The following is a 14,501-nucleotide window of genomic DNA, read 5'->3' as shown; positions in this document are numbered from 1 at the left end:
AGAAGGTCGATGTGCCCCCTCAAGAGGTTCCATCTACCCCAGATTCCAAGAAATGCAACTTATAATATTTCTGAAGGATGTAGCCACCATTAAATGCAGAAAAAGACAAATGAAAGTTCCTGAAATGGAGGAGGAACCACAGCAAGTAGAGTCCAGAGACCAGTGTGGGTTCCTTAGGGAAGTGGTTCACAGCTCGAGTGGTTGCAGGAGCAGAACCACAAATGCTTCCTGGGGCAGAGACATCGAGTTTCTGATGAAGTGGGTGCTGAACTCTGACCCCATCTTGGTGGGGATACCCTGGGGCATCTCTGCTCACTGACCTGGACCAGCAAGAGCACAAAGCTTGAGAGGAAAATTACAACACAAGGGTTAGACGGAAGACGTCCAGTGACTACGGTGGTGGAAAGAATCTCCAGTGGGCTGTCCCCATACAGAACCTTTAAACAAGTAGCAAAAACTGTCAGAGCCATCTTCCTCAACATTCCAGAAAATGAGTAAAGAGTTTTAGTAACTGGGGAAGTGCTGAATCAAGAAAAAGCAGCCTGAAAAACAGAAGGCTGAATCTGTGTTGCTCTTGCTTGCCCCTCCCGCAGCCCCTCCCAGGAGTGTGGGGGCCCAGCCTGTGCCCCCTCTGTGGGTCTCTGGCCTTGTTCCACAGGGAGCACCGCAACCCCCACGCACAAACTGGGGTGCTTGTGTGTCAACATGACTGTGTTGGGGTCAGTCTGCTGGGAGGACGTCTGGAAAACTGAATTTGTCCTGAAGGCAGAGAAGCCTCTTGTAGTCCTCAAAGTAGTATAAAAATAGTTAAGTCAAAATGGCCTGGGGTAAAGGGCCACCTGCGGTAAGTCCCACAAGAGATCACCCAGCAGAGAGTGAGATTCCATTTCATAGAGAGTGCAGGGGGCATTCATTTGAGATTCCATAAACTGTCCAGAGGGCGATTCCTAAGGCCTCCAGGAAGCAGGACCCAGGGCTCCGTGCAGGCACATATGATGCAGCGAGGACTCTGCACTTGACATTCACCTCAGGACGATCTTCTTGATAGAAGGACTGAGCTCTAACGGAAACCTCCAGCCAAAGCAGGGCCAATTTTCAGACTGTGAAAGGTGCTTTTTGCTTTGGTTTGTTTGCTTTTGTTAGGTCTTGGCACTGACAGAAGGAAATCCCTGTCATAACACTAGCTAGATGCAAACCCAGGGCACCAACAGGTCAAGGACTAAATCTCAGAATTAACACTTTAAAATATTGAGATCCCAGGACCAGATGGATTCACAGTTTGATTAACCAAACATTCAGAGAATTAACACCAATCCTGCTCAAAATCTTTAAAAAAAATTGAAGAGGGAACACTCCCTATCTCATTCTATGAGACCAACATCACCCTCCTACAAAAGCCAGAGAAACATATCACAAGAGAATAAAATTACAGACCAATATACCCTATGACTATAGATGCAAAAATCTGCCACAAAATACTAGCAAACAAAATCCAGCAGCTCATGAAAATAATTATACACCATGGTGCAGTGTGATCCATCTTGATAAAGAAGAAATGAAGTTGGAGGACATACACTTCCCCATCTTGAAAACTATTTCAAAGCCTCAGTAATTGAGGCCGGCACAACAATATACATGAAGTTGAACTGTGAACTCAGAAATCAACCCTCATGTTTATGGTCAACTGCATTTGACAAGGTGCTAAGTGAACCCAATTGGGAAACAATAGTCTCTTCAGCAAATGGTGCTCGGACAACTGAATGTCCATATGCAAAAGAATAAAGGCGATCCCTACCTCACACAATATGCAAAAATAACTCAAAATGGATCAAAGAGCTTAATACAAGAAACAGAAACTTCACTGCAAGAAGAAAATTTAAGGAAGCATATCAGGACCTTGTGTTAGGTAATGGTTTCTTAGACTTTACACACAAAACATTAGAAAAAAATTGGTAAAAGCTTGAGGATGAAAAATGGGACTGTGTAACAGAGTGAAACCTGCTGGGGATGAAAATGTGGTTAATATTACAAATATAAGACTGTTCTTCCATGAGCTAGAACAAATGTATTTCACCATTACAAGAGATTAATAATAAGGTAGTATATAGGAAAAATACACCTAATGCAAACTATTGACTATAGATAAAATTAATATTTTAATATACCTCAGCATTTATAACAAAGGTACCACACCAATGATAAATGTAAATAAAAGGATGCTATAAGAGGTATGAGATTTTTCTTTTTGGAATAATATAATTGTTCCAAAATTGATTGTGGTGTTGAATGCACAACTCTGATTCTAATGGTAGTCACTGATTGTACATTTTGGATGGATTGTATGGTACATAAATAAAACATTTTTAAAAAGAGAAAAAAAAATTCAAAGGTCAAATAAAAATTAACATATTTACAAATTTAAAAAAAGTATTCTGATTCTGATTCTGTTGCACAGCCTGGATTGTGCAGATCATGAAGTGAGGTTGCACAGTGTGAAGGATGCTGGTTTCACTCGAGTGCTTGTCCCATCATTGGCAACTCACGTAAAGTGTCCACGTGCCCTCCTACCCCTTTTCCTCTGGGAATTCCCATCCCTTGAATTGTACTTGTGCCAGTTTGAATGTATTGTGTCCCCCAAATGCCATTGTCTTTGATGTAACCTTGTGTGGGCAGACATTATCAGTGTTGATTAGATTGTAATTCTTTGAGTGTTTCTTTGGAATGCACCCCACCCAGCTGTGGGTGGTGGCTCTGATTGGATGATTTCCATTCAGGGTGGGTCTAAGTTGAGTCACTGGAACCATATAAATGAGCTGATGGACAGGGAGAATTCAGTGCAGCTGTGAGTGACATTTTGAAAAGGAGCTACAGCCAAGAAGGACACTTTGAAGAAAGCACAGGAGCTGCAGATGAGAGACAGTTTGAAGATGGCTGTTGAAAGCAGACTCTTGCTCCAGAGAATCTGAGAGAGGACAAATATCCCAAGTGCAACTAAGAGTGATATTTTTGAGGAACTGCAGCCTAGAGAGGAACATCCTGTGAGAAAGCCATTTTGAAACCAGAGCTTTGGAGCAGACACCAGCCACGTGCCTTCCCAGCTAACAGAGGTTCCCTGGGCACCATTGGCCATCCTCCAGTGAAGGTACCCGATTACTGATGTGTTACCTTGGACACTTTATGGCCTTAAGACTGACACTGTGTAATCAAATAAACCCCCTTTTATAAAAGCCAATCCATCTCTGGTTTCTAGCAGCATTAGCAAACTAGAACAGTACTGAAGGTGTGAGTCTAGCCCTCAGGTTCACATACAAACAAGAACCTCCTTTCCTTGCCACAATGACAGGACCAAGAATGGAGACTTGAACCAAGACAGCCCAGGAAGGTTTTCTATGCCTGGAATCTGGAACTGGGACCAAGACTAGAAGTCAGTCAGGAGTGGGCACCAACTAGAAGGATGTTTTAGGGCTGAGGAAGCCCATCGTCCACCAAATGTTCCCCAATGCAGAGTCTATCCTGAAAGAAAAGGAAGAAATGCAGAGCAGATGTGCAGAGAAGTGTAAATAAGAGACCCAGAGGTGGAGGAAAGCCTTGGTTCCTAACTTTCCAGCTCCTTGTGAGATCCAGTTTTACCTCTTGCCCTCAGAGGCTATGTTACTCCTTCCAGTAAATTGCTTTGTTTTAATGAGTTTCTATTCTTTACGATTAAACAGCTTGAGGCTAAGGTAACATAAAACTCAAAATTCTATAACATCTATAGAGTCTTTAACTGTGCAATCTTATAGCCCAATTCTAAATAGTTCACTTCTTATACGACTTTCAGGTCCATGTCTGGCACTATTTCCACTCGCTGACACAAAAATCACCAAACTGAAAAGAATCACATCCAAGTGCCCTTCAACAGATGAGTGGATAAACAAAATGTTGTGTATATTTTTGTGTATATTTTTGGTGGAATACCATGCAACATTAGGAAGGAAACATATGACAACCTGATGAACCCTGAAGATATAATGCTGAGTGAAATAAGTCAGACAGAAAAGGAGAAATGTTGTCTGTTACCCCTGCTATGAACTCTTTGAACAAAGTAAAATCGGTGTCTTATAATGTAGAATGTAGGGAACCTAGAGATAGACAGAAGCCAGTGAAGGGGGAATGATAACCTGATACATTCAGATATGGTAATTAGGGTGAATTTAAAGGTGTGGGAATGGATAGAGGTGGTGATTATTTGTTAATGGGATTATAAATATCAGAGCTGCAGTGAAGGTGAACATGATTTAAAGGGGTTGTTTAAAAACATGTGTTCCACAGATTACCACTAAAAATATAAATAAGTTCTTGCATGATATACTTCTAACATATGACACTGTTACATAGTGTTAACAACAGAATGGCATATGGATAAACTACCTATTGCATAGTAGGGACTATAATTAATAGGAATACCTTACTACTACCAAACAAATGTAGAGATAAATAATTAAGGGCTTATAAGAGCTTTGCAGTGTTTTGGTTCATAAGAATTGTTTTAAGTTGAGAGTGATGATGATTGTACAGCTAAGTGAAGATAATGTGAGACCTTGATTGTTTATCTTGGGCAGAACATATGCTATGTGAAGTTAGGAGACTCCTTCTAAATAAGTCAAGCCATTGATCTTGAGGATTGCTCCTGTGAAACTTATGACTTTAAAGGGGAGGCTGAGCCCACCTATAATTATGTCCAGGAGTCACCTCCAGAGAACCTGTGTTTTGCTCAGATGTGACCCTCCTCTCTTTAAGCTCAACTCTGCAAATAAATTATTCACCCTCTCCTGGTGTGGGACATGACTCCCAGGGGAGTGAGTCTCTCTGGTGACATGGGACATGAATCCCAGGAATGAGTCTGACCCTGGCATCAAGGGATTGAGAATGCCTTTTTGGCCAAAAGGGGGAAAAGAAAGGTAACAAAATAAGGTTTCAGTGGATAAGAGATTTCTAATATAGTTGAGAGGCTCTCCTGGAGGTTACTCCTATGCAAGCTTCAGCTGGATATCCCAAATGGCCACAGTATGACAAGCCCAAATCAACAGTAGTCCCCCAACCCCTCAAGAGTACCATGGTCCCTATCTGAGATTCTAGAACACTTTCACTCACTAAGTTTATTTTTCAGAAACTTGAATCCTTCAGAGTGTTCCTATGCCAGATACACCCCAGAACGAGAGGCAACAACCTCCTCAAGAACATCAACTAGATGTGTCCCTTTTGCTCATGAAGTTGACACCCCTTTTCAACATGAACAAGTTATGGTGGTCACTGCCTAGACATCTGTGAAGATGGAGAAAGTGATTAAAATAGAGGCAGGTGCAGCAACAGACAAGATAGTATTTAACAAAGGATTATGAATACTGAATTTTTATATAATTTTATTCTTAGTCACTAGGGTATTAAAATAGCTAGAAGGAAAGAACTGAAATTGTGGCACTGTAACCCATAACATTCTTTGAAATTTGATCTATAGCTTCTCATTGAATTGTATGTTGAAAGTTATCACCTTTCTGTATATATGTTACATTTCACAATAAGAAAATAACTGAAACTGTGGAGCTGTAACCAATAACATTCTTTGAAATTTGCTCTCTAACTGCTTGTTAAATTTCACTTGACCAAGATGGTAGATTAGGAGAGACAGAGTAAAATACTTCTCTGTGAAAAACACTAAATAAAAGACAGAAAGTGCCCCAGAATACGAGTTCCAGTGTTGCACCAGCTGGACAAGCTCTGTTAAATCCACAGGAACAGTGCACTTGGTGAAACCAAGAGTTTGCACTAAGAAACGAGTGAGTGAGGCTCCTGGGGTAACTGGAGCCACACCGTGGTCAGGAGAAACCATGGGTTGACATTTTGAGATTTATTGGATTAAAAGTCCCAAAAGCTGCTGTGGATCTGGGATTGAGAGCTGTGCAGTTGAGAATGGTGGGGAGTGCCTTCCACACCCCAGGAACATCCTGCAGCATCTGGTGTGGAGAATATCCTTTTGCACACCTGCAGCTAATTGCCCTGGAGCTAGGAAGGCAGAGGTCTGCAGAAGGGGAAATTTACTACACCCCGTACAGCTGTCTTCTCAGTGGGCTGGGAACACCCCTGCACAGCGCCATGGCCCAGAGCTTCCCTAGGGGAGTGTGCTCACCTGTGACATTGTGCAGTCTTCCCTCAGCAGAGGCCCGTGGAGTGCATGGCTTGGAGCCAGGTCCCAAGCAGAAGTCCCAGTGGCCCTACACCAATCTGCAGCAGAGAGAGACTGTGGGGAGTCTGAGCTGAAGGGTTGGAATCATGCTACAGCTTTAAGTCTTCAGGAATGGCTGGGAGATTTGAGTTTCAAAGCTGCCTTCCCTCTCTAAATGCACAGGGCAGAACCCCCACCTTCAGGACTGGCTGCACCAAATACACATGGAAATTTGGTGCACTGATTGGACCCCCACAAGATTGGACACCCACTTGCTGCATAGATGAAGTTGGGGAGAACTGGCTTGAGGGTGATCAGTGGCTTGGGGGCCCCATCTGCTGGTAAGTCAGAGAAAGTGCACCCCACCAAGCTATAGCTCTGACAAATTATAGATAATTTTTCAAATAAGCCTGTGTATTCTAAAAGAACCCTATAGAGATATGCAAATGCCAAGAGGCCAAAAACAGCATAAAATTTTAAAGCATATGAAGAAACCAGAAGATATGTGTAACCCAAACATCCAAATCAAAAAATCAGAGGAGATCCAGTACCTGGAGCAATTAAGCAAAGACATAATCACAAACCACAAGATCATGGCACAGGATATAAAGGACATGAAGAAGACTCTAGATGAGCAAATAGAAGAATTTGCAAGAGTAAATAAAAAAAATAGGTGCACTTATGGAAATAAAAGAAACTGTTGATCAAATTAAAAAGAATATGGGATACCCACAGTGCTAGATTAGAGGAAGCTGAGGAAAGAATAAGCAAACTCAAAGAGGGCAGAATGGAAAGTGAAAGTACAAAAGAAAGAATGGAGACAAAAATTGAAAAAATCAGATTAGATCTCAGGGATAGGAAGGACAAGATAAAGTGCACAAATAAAAGAATCATTAGTGTTACAGAAGGGGAAGAGAGGGGTAAAGGTCTAGGAAGAGTATTCAAAGAAATTGTTGGGGAAAACTTCCCAACACTTCTAAACAACATAAATATGAAAATCATAAATACCCAATGAACTTCAAACAAAATAAATCCAAATATCCACTCTGAGACATTCTGATCAGATTGTCAAATGCTGAAGAGAAGCAGCAAGTTCTGAAAGCAGCAAGAGAGAAGCAATTCACCACTTACAAGGGAAACAAAATAAGACTAAGCAGTGACTATCAGTGGCCACCATGGAGGTGAGAAGGCAGTGACATGACATATTTAAAATTGTGAAAGAGAAAAATTACCAACCAAGAATTCTTTACCCAGCAAAGCTTTCCTTCAAATTTGAGGGAGAGCTTAAAGTCTTCACAGACAAATGCTGAGAGAATTTGCTAACAAGAGACCTGCCCTACTTGAGGTACTAAAGGGAGCCCTACCAGCAGAGAAACAAAGAAAAGAGAGAGAGGTAAAGAGAAGAGTTTGGAACTAAAGAGATTTAGTAAGGAAATGTAAAAAGAAATAAAGAGAGACGGGGGGAAAATATGTCTGACAAACATAAACCAAAGGATAGGATGGCTGATTCAAGAAATGCCTTCAAAGTAATAACATTGATTATGAATGGATTAAACTCCCAATGAAAAGATATAGATTGGCAGAGTGGATTAAAAATATGAACCCTCAATATGTTGCTTGCAAGAGACTCATCTCGGACACAGGGACACAAAGGAATTGAAAGTGAAAGAATGGAAAAAAGTATTTCATACAAGCTACAGCCAAAAGAAAGCAGGAGTAGCAATATTAATCTCAGATAAAATGGACTTCAAATGCAAGGAAATTATAAGAGACAAAGAAGATCACTATATACTAATAAAGGAACAATTCAACAAGAATAAACAACAATCTTAAATGTCTATGCACCCAATCAAGGTGCTCCAAAACACATGACACAAACATTGGCAAAACTGAAGGAAGAAAAATATATTTCCACAATAATTGTGGGAGACTGAAATACATCAGTCTCTCCTATAGATAGATCAACCAGACAGAAGACCAAAAAGGAAATTGAAAACCTAAACAATCTGACAAATGAATTTGATTTAACAGACATATATAGAACATTACATCCAAAATCACCAGGATACAATTCTTCTTTAGTGCTGAAAGAACTTTCTCCAGAATAGATCTTATTCTGGGACAGAAAATAAGCTTTAATAAATTTAAAAAGATTGAAATTATTCAAAGTAAATTCTCTGATCACAATGGTATATAATTAGAGGTCAATAACCATCAGAGACTTAGAAAACTCACAAATAACTGGAGGTTAAACAACACACTCCTAAACAATCAGTGGGTTAAAGAAGAAATAGGAAGAGAAATTGCTGAATATATAGTGACAAATGAAAATGAGAACACAACATATCAATACTTATGGGATGCAGCAAAGGTGGCATTGAGGAGGAAATTTATAGCTCTAAGTTCATACATTAAAAAGGAAGAAAGAGCTAAAATCAAAGAACTAATGGAATAACTGAAGAAGCTAGAAAATGAACCACAAACTAATCCTAAACCAAGAAGAAGAAAAGAAATAACAAGGATTAAAGCAGAAGTAAATGACATAGAGAAGAAAAAAAAATAGAGAGAATAAAACACCAAAAGTTGGTTCTTTGAGAATTTCAGCAAGATTGATAAAGCCCCTAGCTAAACTGACAAAATCTAAAAGAGAGAAGACCCGATAAACAAAATAATAAATGAGAGAGGCAACATTACTATGGATCCCAAAGAAATTTCAAGTTGTAAGTGGATACTATGAACAACTGTATGCTAACTAGATAATGTAGAGGAAATGGGCAATTTCCTGGAAACACATGAACAACGTAGACTAACCAGAGAAGAAACAGAAGACCTCAACAAACCAATCACAAGCAAAGATATCCAATCAGTCATCAAAAAGCTTCCCACAAATAAATGCCCAGGGCCAGATGGCTTCACAGGGGAATTGTACCAAACTTTCCAAAAAGAACTTACACCAATCTTACTTAAACTCTTTCAAAACATTGAAGAAAATGCAACACTACCTAAATTATTTTATGAAGCTAACATCACTCTAATACCAAAACCAGGTAAAGATGCTATAAGAAAGGAAAACTACAGGCTAATCTCCCTAATGAATATAGATGCAAAATCTCTCAACAAAATACATGCAAAGAGAATCCAAAGACATATTAAAAAAATCATACACCATGACCAAGTGGGGTTCATTCCAGGCATGCAAGTATGGTTCAAAAAAGAAAATCAATCAATGTAATACAATATATTAACAAATCAAAAGGGAAAAATCAGATGATCTCAATAGATGCTGAAAAAGCATTTGACAAAATCCAGCATCCTTTTTTGATAAAAACACTTCGAAATGTAAGAATTGGAGGAAACTTCCTCATTATGATACAGTGCATATATGAAAAACAGACAGCCAGCATAGTCCTCAATGGCAAGAGGCTGAAAGCCTTCCCTCTAAGATCAGGAACAAGACAAGGATGCCCGCTGTCACCACTGCTATTCAACATTGTGCTAGATGTGCTAGCCAGAGCAATCTGACAAGACAGGGAAATTAAAGGCATCCAAATTGGAAAGGAAGAAGTAAAACTGTCATTATTTGCAGATGATATGATCTTATATCTGGAAAACCCTGAGAAATCGATGACACGGCTACTTGAGCTAATAAACAAATTTAGCAAAGTAGGAGGATACAAGATTAATGCACATAAGTTAGTCATGTTCCTGTGTACTGGAAATGACCTAACTGAGGAGGCACTGAAGAAAGAAAATACCATTCTCAATAGCAACTGAAAAAGTCAAGTACCTAGGAATAAACTTAACAAAAGATGTCAAAAGCCTACACAAAGAAAACTACATAACTGTACTAAAAGAAATAGAAGGGGACCTAAAAGGATGGAAAAATATTCCTTGTTCATGGATAGGAAGGCTAAACGTTGTTAAGATGTCATTTCTTCCCAAACTCATCTACAGATTTAATGTAATCCCTATGAAAATTCCAACAACCTACTCTGCAGACTTGGGAAAGCTAGTTATCAAGTATATATGGAAGGGGAAGATGCCTCAAATTGCTAAAAACCTTCTAAAACAGAGAAACAAAGTGGGAACACTTACACTCCCTGAGTTTGAAGCTTATTATAAAGCCACAATAGTCAAAACACCATGGTACTGCTACAAAGATAGACATATTGATCAATGGAATTGAATTGAGAATTTGGAGATAGACCCCCAGATCTATGGTTGACCTTAGACAAGGCCCCCAAAACCACTAAACTGAGACATAACAGTCTGTTTAGCAAATGCAGCTGGGAGAACTGGATATCCATATCCAAAGGAATGAAAGAGGATCCCTACCTCACACCCTATGCAAAAATTAACTCAAAATGGATTAAAGACCTCAATGTAAGAGACAGTACCATAAAACAATTCAAATGTCCTTCAACAGCCAAGTGGATAAACAGAATGTGGTATATTCACATGATGGAATACTACGCGGCAGTAAGAAGGAACCAGGTCATGAAACATGACAACATGGATGAATCTTGAAGACATAATGCTGAGTGAAACAAGCCAGCCACAAAAAAGAGATATTGTATGTTACCACTAAGTAAACTCTATGAAAAATGTAAAATAAGTGGCTTAAATTGTAGAATGTAGGGGGCCTAGCGATAGACAGCCAACAGTGAAGGGAGAACAATAACCTAATAAGAACAGATAAGTTATGGAGGGTAAACTTAATGTCCCAGGAATGCTCAGGAACAGCTATGGTTTGTTAATTTCTGGGGGGTATGGTAGGAACAAGTTTGCCAAAATGTAGTTATTTTAGGTTATTTGTTTCTCTTATTCCTTTGTTGGGTTATAGTCTGTCTATTCTCTTGGTGTAGGGTAGGAATATGTTGGAAGTTTTAGATTATTTGTTTTTCCTTATTCCTTTGTTTAGGTTTTGTTAGAAATCTTTTTTTATTGCTTGTTTTTTAATTTTTTTGATAAAAAAACAAAGAATTAGTGTGAAAAAATAGTAAATGAACAATAGGGGGAGGAGGGGAATGGAATGTTTTGGATGCTCTTTTCTATTCTAATATTTATTTTATTTTTTGGAGTATTGAAAATAGTCAAAGATTTATTGTGGTGATTGTTAGAAACAAGCATTGTACTTTAAAAATGCTCACCCAGTTGTGGAGGAGAAAAGAATTTATTCACGATCTTGCAAGAATGGATGCACAGCCAGACACATGACAGGTGTGCCAGAAAAAGAAAATGATGATAATTATATCCTACCCCTAATACGCAAGTCCCTCCCCTGTTTCCCATTCGCTGGTTCTCCAGAGGTTACAGCCTGTCTGAGAGAGCTAACTAGCCCACCTTTGAGATTTTGAATTGTGCAGCCTATCAGAGAGAGTTAACTAGTGTAAATTTCCTACCAAGAGTTCCCGCCTTTGATTATACCCCATATCCCTTTACATTCCAGTAACCCTGGTTATTTTTCCCATATAAGGAGCTGGTGCTGATTATAGGCTTACGTCATGGCTTTCTCTCTCTCCTTCCCTTTGCCACGGAGTGTGTTTAAGCCAGTTCTGCCACCATTTTCCCTATTCCATGTTGCCTTTATGTGAAAGCTAAACTTAACCCTTTCTTACAGTGATCAATGCACAACTGTGAACAACTGATTTTACACTTTGAAGGATTGTATATTATGTGAATATATCTCAATAAAATAGCATAAAAATTAAAAAAATAAATTAAGAAAGAATATGTAAAAATTTTCACTTGAAAATTATCACTTTTATGAATATATGTTATATTCTACAATAAAAAATGAAAAATGGAATCACTATTTTTCACATTAAAGAAAGATACTATGGTTTATTTTCTTGATTTCTGTGCAAACTAGCCCGCATCGTTTTTTTCCCAAGTCAGAGTCACATGTCCTACTCTTTCTCCGTATTGGTAGATTAATACTAAAACAGTAATAAAATTAAAATGGGCAGAGGCAGGGCAAGATGGTGGAGTGGTGATGTGTAGGTTTTAGTTAATCCTCCAGGGCAGTAGGTAGAAAGCCAGGAACTGTGTGGACTGGACACAGCAGAGTAATTTGACTTTGAGCATACTTAATACAACACTCATGAATGTGTGGAACAGCTGAGGATCAGCGAAATCTGTAAGTTTTTGTGGCCAGGAGACCCGCACCCCTCCCTGCCAGGCTCAGTCCCGTGGGAGGAGGGGCCATCAGTGCTAAGAATGAGGAGGGAGAACTGCAGATGTGGCTCTTATCAGAAACTCGTTCTAGTGGTCCAAACTCCAAACATAGACTGAGACCAGGCACCAGAGAATCCAGAAGCAGTCAGCCTGGTGGAGAGGAGATAGGGATAGCAAAAACAGCAAGGAAAACCCAAAAATAAAAGCAGAGACTTTTTGGAGTTCTGGTGAACATAGAATGGGAAAGGGCAGGGCTCAGGCAGAGTCGGGCTCATATGCAAATACAGAAGGCGAGTTTCTTTACCTGAAGAGCCGATTTCTCTGCTCCCTTGATTGTTCCTTAATGGCCCTAATCTCCTTGTTTCTTAGGATTTCAATAGCCCATTAGATCTGCAAGGAGGGCCCTTCTTTTTATTTTTGTATCTTTTTCTCTTTTTCTAAAATAATTACTCTAAGAAGCCCATTACAAAAAGACTCAAAGACTTGCAATTTGGGCCTAAACAAGAGCAGAGCTAAGAGAGCTCTGAGACACAAGTCAATAAGTCCAATGGCTGAGAAAATTCACTAAACACAACCTCCTAAGAAAAGGGGGGCATCCCCTACAGCCATCTTCCCAGTGTGCAGGGAAAACTCCTGCCCAGCACCAGCTCCACAGCCCAGAGCTGCCCCAAACAACCCAGTGTGACTGGAAGTGTATCCAACAACACATGCACACACCACAAAATTGGGCATGGACATTAGCCTTTCCTGCACCCTCAGCTAACTGACCCAGAGTTGGGAAGGTGGAGCTGTGTGAAAAGGGGAAATTAACACACCCCATTGAGCCATCCTTTCAGCTGACTGGGAATGTCCCTACACGGCCCTGCAGCCCAGAAATGCCCTGGGGGGATGGCACTCAACTGTGACATGCACAGTCATCCCTCAGCAGAGGACCTAGGAGTGCAAAGCTTGGAAGAGGGGCCCACTTGCCAATCTCAGGGAACATACACCAATACCAAGGACTTGTGTGTCAGTGGCAGAGACAAACTGTGGCAAGACTGAACTGAAGGATTAGACTATTGCAACAGCTTTAAATCTCCAGGAACACCAGGGAGATTTGATTAATGAAGCTACCTCCCTTCCCTAACCACTCAGACACATGCCCCATATACAGGGCGGGCAACACAAACTACATACACAAGCTTGGTGCACTAATTGGACCCCACAAGACTCACACCTCCACTCATCACAAAGACAAAGTGGGGGAGAACTGGCTTGAGGGGAATAGGTGGCTCATGGATGCCACCTGCTGCTTAGTTAGAGAAAGTGTACTCCATGAAGCTGTAGATCTGACGAATTAGAGATAAGGGTTTTAATCGGTCTACAAATCCTAAAAGAACCTTATCAAGTTAAGCAAATGCCAAGATGCCAAAAACAACAGAAAATTTTAAAGCATATGAAAATACCAGATGACATGGATAACCCAAGCCCAAGCACCCAAATCAAAAGATCAGAGGAGACACAGCACCTAGAGCAATTAATCAAAAAACTAACAATGAACAATGAGAGCATGGCACAGGATATAAAGGACGTGAAGAAGACCCTAGAAGAGCATAAAGAAGAACTTGCAAGAGTAAATTAAAAAATAGATGATCTTATGGAAAATAAAAACTGTCGACCAAATTAAAAAGATTCTGGACACTCATAGTACAAGAGTTGAGGAAGCTGAACAGCGAAACAGTGATCTGGAGGATGACAGAATGGAAAATGAAAGAACAAAAGAAAGAATGGGGAAAAGAATCAAAAAAAATCAAAATGGACCTCAGGTATATGATAGATAATATAAAACATCCAAATATAAGACTCATTGGTGTTCCAGAAGGAGAAGAGAAGGGTAAAGGTCTAGGAAGAGTATTCAAAGAAATTATTGGGAAAAACTTCCCAAATCTTCTACACAATATAACTACACAAGTCATAAATGCCCAGTGAACTCCAAATAGAATAAATCCAAATAAACCCACTCCAAGACATATTCTGATCAGACTGTCAAATACTGAAGAAAAGGAGAAAGTTCTGGAAGCAGCAAGAGAAAAGCAATTCACCACATACAAAGGAAACAGAAGATTAATAGTGACTACTCAGC

This window comes from Choloepus didactylus, chromosome 27, assembly GCF_015220235.1.
Source record: "Choloepus didactylus isolate mChoDid1 chromosome 27, mChoDid1.pri, whole genome shotgun sequence".
In the NCBI taxonomy this organism is placed as follows: domain Eukaryota; kingdom Metazoa; phylum Chordata; class Mammalia; order Pilosa; family Megalonychidae; genus Choloepus; species Choloepus didactylus.
Note: the sequence above shows the minus strand (reverse complement) of the source record.